The sequence below is a fragment of the Spea bombifrons genome, chromosome 10, assembly GCF_027358695.1.
Source record: "Spea bombifrons isolate aSpeBom1 chromosome 10, aSpeBom1.2.pri, whole genome shotgun sequence".
Lineage (NCBI taxonomy): Eukaryota > Metazoa > Chordata > Amphibia > Anura > Pelobatidae > Spea > Spea bombifrons.
In genome coordinates this window covers 15,084,375-15,092,434 of record NC_071096.1, presented here as the reverse complement: position 1 = coordinate 15,092,434, position 8,060 = coordinate 15,084,375, and the positions used below count along the sequence as shown (strand labels likewise).

The 8,060-nt window shown below is 40.8% G+C and overlaps 1 long non-coding RNA gene across 1 annotated transcript; it reads right to left on the bottom strand.

Annotated features, from left to right (window-relative positions):
* Positions 1-429: 429 nt before the first annotated feature.
* Positions 430-2,369, bottom strand: LOC128467062 (uncharacterized). Its single transcript, XR_008345675.1, has 2 exons — positions 1,851-2,369; positions 430-1,173 (listed from the first exon to the last, which is right to left on the bottom strand). It is a non-coding gene; the product is annotated as an uncharacterized LOC128467062 (long non-coding RNA).
* Between the last annotated feature and the right edge of the window lie 5,691 nt (positions 2,370-8,060).

Sequence of the window (8,060 nt, the reverse complement as noted above, 5' to 3'; positions counted from 1 at the left end):
TCTTTGTGGATCCTGAAACCATTCAAGCAAGATCATTTTGCTTACCTTACACCTTCTGAAAACCCTGTTGCCCAAGATTCACTTTTCCACAAGACAAGGCTGCGACATCTGTCGAGTAAAGCAATAGACACACAGGCCTTTCCTTCTGCAAACACAACTTCCAATTGTCTTCCTACATAAGATGGTACAAACTTTTTTCTTCACTTTCTTTGCTGCTCCTCTCAATATGTGTGGATCCTGAAACCATTCCAGCGAGATCATTTTGCTTACCTTACACCTCCTGAAAACCCTGTTGCCCAAGATTCACTTTTCCACAAGACAAGGCTGCGACATCTGTCGAGTAAAGCAATAGACACACAGGCCTTTCCTTCCGCAAACACAACTTCCAAATGTCTTCCTACATAAGATGGTACAAACTTTTTTCTTCACTTTCTTTGCTACTCCTCTCAATCTGTGTGGATCCTGAAACTATTCAAGCAAGATCATTTTGCTTACCTTACACCTGCTGAAATCCCTGTTGCCCAAGATTCACTTTTCCACAAGACAAGGCTGCGACATCTGTCGAGTAAAGCAATAGACACACAGGCCTTTCTTTCCTTCCGCAAACACAACTTCCAGATGTCTTCCTACATAAGATGGTACACACTTTCTTCTTCACTTTCTTTGCCGCTCCTCTCAATCTTTGTGGATCCTGAAACCATTCAAGCGAGGTCATTTTGCTTACCTTACACCTTCTGAAAACCCTGTTGCCCAAGATTCACTTTTCCACAAGACAAGGCTGCGACATCTGTCGAGTAAAGCAATAGACACACAGGCCTTTCCTTCCGCGAACACAACTTTCAAATGTCTTCTACATAAGATGGTACAAACTTTTTTCTTCACTTTCTTTGCTGCTCCTCTCAATCTATGTGGATCCTGAAACTATTCAAGCGAGGTCATTTTGCTTACCTTACACCTTCTGAAAACCCTGTTGCCCAAGATTCACTTTTCCACAAGACAAGGCTGCGACATCTGTCGAGTAAAGCAATAGACACACAGGCCTTTCCTTCTGCAAACACAACTTCCAATTGTCTTCCTACATAAGATGGTACAAACTTTTTTCTTCACTTTCTTTGCTGCTCCTCTCAATCTGTGTGGATCCTGAAACTATTCAAGCAAGATCATTTTGCTTACCTTAAACCTTCTGAAAACCCTGTTGCCCAAGATTCACTTTTCCACAAGACAAGGCTGCTACATCTGTCGAAAAAAGCAATAGACACACAGGCCTTTCTTTCCTTCCGCAAACACAACTTCCAAATGTCTTCCTACATAAGATGGTACAAACAGTTTTCTTCACTTTCTTTGCTGCTCCTCTCAATATGTGTGAATCCTGAAACCATTCCAGTGAGATCATTTTGCTTACCTTACACCTCCTGAAAACCCTGTTGCCCAAGATTCACTTTTCCACAAGACAAGGCTGCGACATCTGTCGAGTAAAGCAATAGACACACAGGCCTTTCCTTCCGCGAACACAACTTCCAGATGTCTTCCTACATAAGATGGTACAAACTTTTTTCTTCACTTTCTTTGCTGCTCCTCTCCATCTTTGTGGATCCTGAAACTATTCAAGCGAGGTCATTTTGCTTACCTTACACCTCCTGAAAACCCTGTTGCCCAAGATTCACTTTTCCACAAGACAAGGCTGCAACATCTGTCGAGTAAAGCAATACACACAGGCCTTTCCTTCCGCGAACACAACTTCCGAATGTCTTCCTACATAAGATGGTACAAACTTTTTTCTGCACTTTCTTTGCCGCTCCTCTCAATCTATGTGGATCCTGAAACTATTCCAGCGAGATCATTTTGCTTACCTTACACCTGCTGACAACCCTGTTGCCCAAGATTCACTTTTCCACAAGACAAGGCTGCGACATCTGTCGAGTAAAGCAATAGACACACAGGCCTTTCCTTCCACATACACAACTTCTAAACGTCTTCCTACGTTAATCCTAGATCACACAGGCTTTATTGTAGAACATACATAATCAAAAAGTCTTACGACTGAGAAGCTTTGTGTCTTGAAGCCGTCTTCTATGTACCTGATGGGTTAAAATGTTCACAAGAGATACCACCATATCCAAATACATTGTTGCAACAGTCATGAAAGCAATAAGAAAAAAAACACACCTCTCGCAGACTGACTCGGGTCATAATGGTCTGCCACCTGTGAAACACAAAGCAGAGAGACAACTTTCCCTTCACCCTATACATTTCAAATTAGCAGTGTTTTCTGTCCAAACCCTTTGCGTCTCAATGATTGACGAGTCTCAAAGTTCAAAGGTAACAACTATAATCAAGGTCTTCCTAGGCAGCAAAGGTCCGATATTTTGTGTCTTGAAGGGATTCAAGCGAGATCATTTTGCTTACCTTACACCTGCTGAAAACCCTGTTGCCCAAGATTCACTTTTCCACAAGAAAAGGCTGCGACATCTGTCGAGTAAAGCAATAGACACACAGGCCTTTCCTTCTGCAAACACAACTTCCAATTGTCTTCCTACATAAGATGGTACAAACTTTTTTCTTCACTTTCTTTGCTGCTCCTCTCAATCTGTGTGGATCCTGAAACTATTCAAGCAAGATCATTTTGCTTACCTTACACCTGCTGAAAACCCTGTTGCCCAAGATTCACTTTTCCACAAGAAAAGGCTGCGACATCTGTCGAGTAAAGCAATAGACACACAGGCCTTTCTTTCCTTCCGCAAACACAACTTCCAGATGTCTTCCTACATAAGATGGTACACACTTTCTTCTTCACTTTCTTTGCCGCTCCTCTCAATCTTTGTGGATCCTGAAACCATTCAAGCGAGGTCATTTTGCTTACCTTACACCTTCTGAAAACCCTGTTGCCCAAGATTCACTTTTCCACAAGACAAGGCTGCGACATCTGTCGAGTAAAGCAATAGACACACAGGCCTTTCCTTCCGCAAACACAACTTCCAAATGTCTTCCTACATAAGATGGTACAAACTTTTTTCTTCACTTTCTTTGCTGCTCCTCTCAATCTGTGAGGATCCTGAAACTATTCAAGCAAGATCATTTTGCTTACCTTACACCTGCTGAAATCCCTGTTGCCCAAGATTCACTTTTCCACAAGACAAGGCTGCGACATCTGTCGAGTAAAGCAATAGACACACAGGCCTTTCCTTCCACATACACAACTTCTAAACGTCTTCCTACGTTAATCCTAGATCACACAGGCCTTTCTTTCCTTCCGCAAACACAACTTCCAAATGTCTTCCTACATAAGATGGTACACACTTTCTTCTTCACTTTCTTTGCCGCTCCTCTCAATCTTTGTGGATCCTGAAACCATTCAAGCGAGATCATTTTGCTTACCTTACACCTTCTGAAAACCCTGTTGCCCAAGATTCACTTTTCCACAAGACAAGGCTGCGACATGTCGAGTAAAGCAATAGACACACAGGCCTTTCCTTCCACGAACACAACTTCCAAATGTCTTCCTACATAAGATGGTACAAACTTTTTTCTGCACTTTCTTTGCCGCTCCTCTCAATCTTTGTGGATCCTGAAACCATTCAAGCGAGATCATTTTGCTTACCTTACACCTTCTGAAAACCCTGTTGCCCACGATTCACTTTTCCATAAGACAAGGCTGCGACATCTGTCGACTAAAGCAATAGCCACACATGCCTTTCCTTCCACATACACAACTTCTAAATGTCTTCCTATTTCAATCCTAAATCACATGGGCTTTATTGTGGAACATACATAATCAAAATGTCTTACAACTGAGAAGCTTTGTGCCTTGAAGCCGTCTTCTATGTACCTGATGGGTTAAAATGTTCACAAGAGATACCCCCATATCCAAATACATTGTTGCAACAGTCATGAAAGCAATAAGAAAAAAAACACACCTCTCAAAGACTGACTCGGGTCATAATGGTCTGCCACCTGTGAATCACAAAGCAGAGAGACAACTTTCCCCTCACCATATACATTTCAAATTAGCAGTGTTTTCTGTCCAAACCTTTTGCGTCTAAATGATTCACGGGTCTCAAGGTTCAAAGGTAACACCTATTATCGAGGTCTTGCTAGGCAGAAAAGGTCCGATATTTTGTCTCTTGAAGGGATCTGATAGAGAAGGCATAAGAACATTCCCCACACAAACAAGAGACACAACTGACAATTCATGGACCTTTTGAAATGTTAGGTACACATGATTGGGTGCACATCATTTTGTGATGAAATGAGAGAAGGCATTTTCAAAAGGAATTACAGCAAAAACCAGACTGTGTAGCGTGTGATGCCTACCATCAACTTTGTTGCTCCAAATTAAATAAAGTGACTTGTGAAAGAGATCATAACAGTACAATCTGCTTACCTCACAACGTTCTAATATTAAGGGCATGGGACACATCTCTCCCAGAACACTGCTGCCACATGTGTTGAGTACAAGATACACTGGCTTTTCCCATCATCTCAGAAACAATATCCATTCATGTCTCCTCTATCTGTTCAATTCCCCAAAGAATCTTCTTTTCAAATACTGCTAAAGAAAGCTTCCTAAACATGACGATTGAGGAGATGGTACAAACTTTTTTCTTCACTTTCTTTGCTGCTCCTCTCGATCTGTGTGGATCCTGAAACTATTCAAGAGAGCTCATTTTGCTTACCTTACACCTGCTGAAAACCCTGTTGCCCAAGATTCACTTTTCCACAAGACAAGGCTGCGACATCTGTCGAGTAAAGCAATAAACACACAGGCCTTTCTTTCCTTCTGCAAACACAACTTCCAAATGTCTTCCTACATAAGATGGTACAAACTTTTTTCTTCACTTTCTTTGCTGCTCCTCTCAATCTGCGTGGATCCTGAAACTATTCAAGCGAGATCATTTTGCTTACCTTACACCTTCTGAAAACCCTGTTGCCCAAGATTCACTTTTCCACAAGACAAGGCTGCGACATCTGTCGAGTAAAGCAATAGACACACAGACCTTTCCTTCCACATACACAACTTCTAAATGTCTTATTACATTAATCCTAAATCACATGGGTTTTATTGTAGAACATACATAATCAAAAAGTCTTACGACTGAGAAGCTTTGTGCCTTGAAGCCGTCTTCTATGTACCTGATGGGTTAAAATGCTCACAAGAGATACTCCCATATCCAAATACATTGTTGCAACAGTCATGAAAGCAATAAGAAAAAAACACACCTCTCAAAGACTGACTCGGGTCATAATGGTCTGCCACCTGTGAATCACAAAGCAGAGAGACAACTTTCCCTTCACCCTATACATTTCAAATTAGCAGTGTTTTCTGTCCAATCCCTTTGCGTCTCAATGATTCACGGGTCTCAAGGTTCAAAAGTAACACCTATTGTCAAGGTCTTCCTAGGCAGCAAAGGTCCGATATTTTGTCTCTTGAAGGGATCTGATAGAGAAGGCATAAGATGGTACAAACTTTTTTCTTCACGTTCTTTGCTGCTCCTCTCGATCTGTGTGGATCCTGAAACTATTCAAGCGAGATCATTTTGCTTACCTTACACCTGCTGAAAACCCTGTTGCCCATGATTCACTTTTCCACAAGACAAGGCTGCGACATCTGTCGAGTAAAGCAATAGACACACAGGCCTTTCCTTCCACATACACAACTTCTAAATGTCTTCCTACGTTAATCCTAAATCACATGGACTTTATTGTGAAACATACATAATCAAAATGTCTTACGACTGAGAAGCTTTGTGCCTTGAAGCCGTCTTCTATGTACCTGATGGGTTAAAATGTTCACAAGAGATACCCCCATATCCAAATACATTGTTGCAACAGTCATGAAATGGAAGAAAGGAATAAGAAAAAAACACACCTCTCAAAGACTGACTCGAGTCATAATGGTCTGCCACCTGTGAATCACAAAGCAGCGAGACAACTTCCCCTCACCATATACATTTCAAATTAGCAGTGTTTTCTGTCCAAACCCTTTGCGTCTAAATGATTCACGGGTCTCAAGGTTCAAAGGTAACACCTATTATCGAGGTCTTCCTAGGCAGCAAAGGTCCGATATTTTGTCTCTTGAAGGGATCTGATAGAGAAGGCATAAGAACATTCCCCGCACAAACAAGAGACACAACTGACAATTCATGGACCTTTTGAAGTTTTAGGTACACATGTTTGGGTGCACATCATTTTGTGATGAAATGAGAGAAGGCATTTTCAAAAGGAATTACAGCAAAAACCAGACTGTGTAGCGTGTGATGCCTACCATCAACTTTGTTGCTCCAAATTAAATAAAGCGACTTGTGAAAGAGATCATAACAGTATAATATGCTTACCTCACAACGCTCTAATATTAAGGGCATGGGACACAACTCTCCCAGAACACTGCTGCCAAATGTGTTGAGTACAAGATACACTGGCTTTTGCCATCATCTCAGAAACAATATCCATTCATGTCTCCTCTATCTGTTCAATTCCCCAAAGAACCTTCTTTTCGAATACTGCTAAACAAAGCTTCCTAAACATGTCGATTGAGGAGATGGTACAAACTTTTTTCTTCACTTTCTTTGCTACTTCTCTCGATCTTTGTGGATCCTGAAACTATTCAAGAGAGCTCATTTTGCTTACCTTACACCTGCTGAAAACCCCGTTGCCCAAGATGCACTTTTCCACAAGACAAGGCTGCGACATCTGTCGAGTAAAGCAATAGACACACAGGCCTTTCCTTCCGCATACACAACTTCTAAATGTCTTCCTATTTTAATCCGAAATCACATGGGCTTTATTGTGGAACATACGTAATCAAAATGTCTTACGACTGAGAAGCTTTGTGCCTTGAAGCTGTCTTCTATGTACCTGATGGGTTAAAATGTTCACAAGTGATACCCCCATATCCAAATACGTTGGATAAACCGTAGTTGTTTTTTTAATATAATTTTTACTCATGGCTTTGCCTGTGCCTTGTGGACAGATGTCTCTTGAACACATCTGTTAAAGGAAGCATATCAACAATCCCCACACAAACAAGAGACCAAACTAACTTTTCCCACTTCGAGGTGTTAGGGTGCACAATTCCATGTAACATTTAAATGAAATGAGACCGATACATAACAAGGCAATTAGTGATGTACCACTACCAATGTAAATCGCAAGATTCAACAAATTTTTTTTCTTAATCCTCTTTGCCGTTCCTCTAAATCTTTTTGGTTTTTATTTTATATTTGTCTTTCCACATACAGGGTTTGTATACATACACACACATACTGCACATTGGGTACTGTTAAAATTAATGGCACAATGTTTCAGGTCAGCTAATTCTCTAGGAAAAATCAAAGTGAGTGGGTCAATTTTTTTATTCTGGTTACAATTTTAAGTCTCTCCAAAATTAGCATCTTAATTTTGATGTTTCTACCATGGGTAACTGCTCATAGCTTATGAGCTGCCCTATCACCGTTTTGCAGTTCAGTTTAACTCTGGTTAATATTAAAAACGGGGTAAATATTTTATAAATGTAAATGCATAGATACAGTGGAGTGTACGCGCACATATAGAATGGTATCATCCAACCTTTCCTTCCAAACGCTGGGTTCGTAGGTGGTTTTGGGTGTGAGAGGTGAAGACTACAGGTAACACAGGTAACTCCATTTGTATGTTTTTGTATTCGAGGTATAACAATGCTTGTACCACTAGTAAACATTTAAGACAATTGAGAAAGTGCTTGTAAGGTGGTAGTAAACCACCTTGGCTAAATGGCATGTGAAGCTGCTCTCCAAAAATTCTACTTCACACAGCATATTTGTCCACAACCTCATAGTAAGTTGGCAAACATTACAACAGCCCTCTACACATAATGATTTTTAGTTTACCAAGGTTGGTATGAAATAATATATCATGATTATGCTACTGCAGCTTCAACAATGTCCCAAAGGACCTCCAGCATCCACTGCATTTTCTGACTATTATGCACTACATTATAGAGATACTGTGTGATGGATTTCCTATAGCCTCGAAGTTGCACTCAAACTGGTTGCATCTAATAGGTCATCTTAATTTAGTATGTCGAA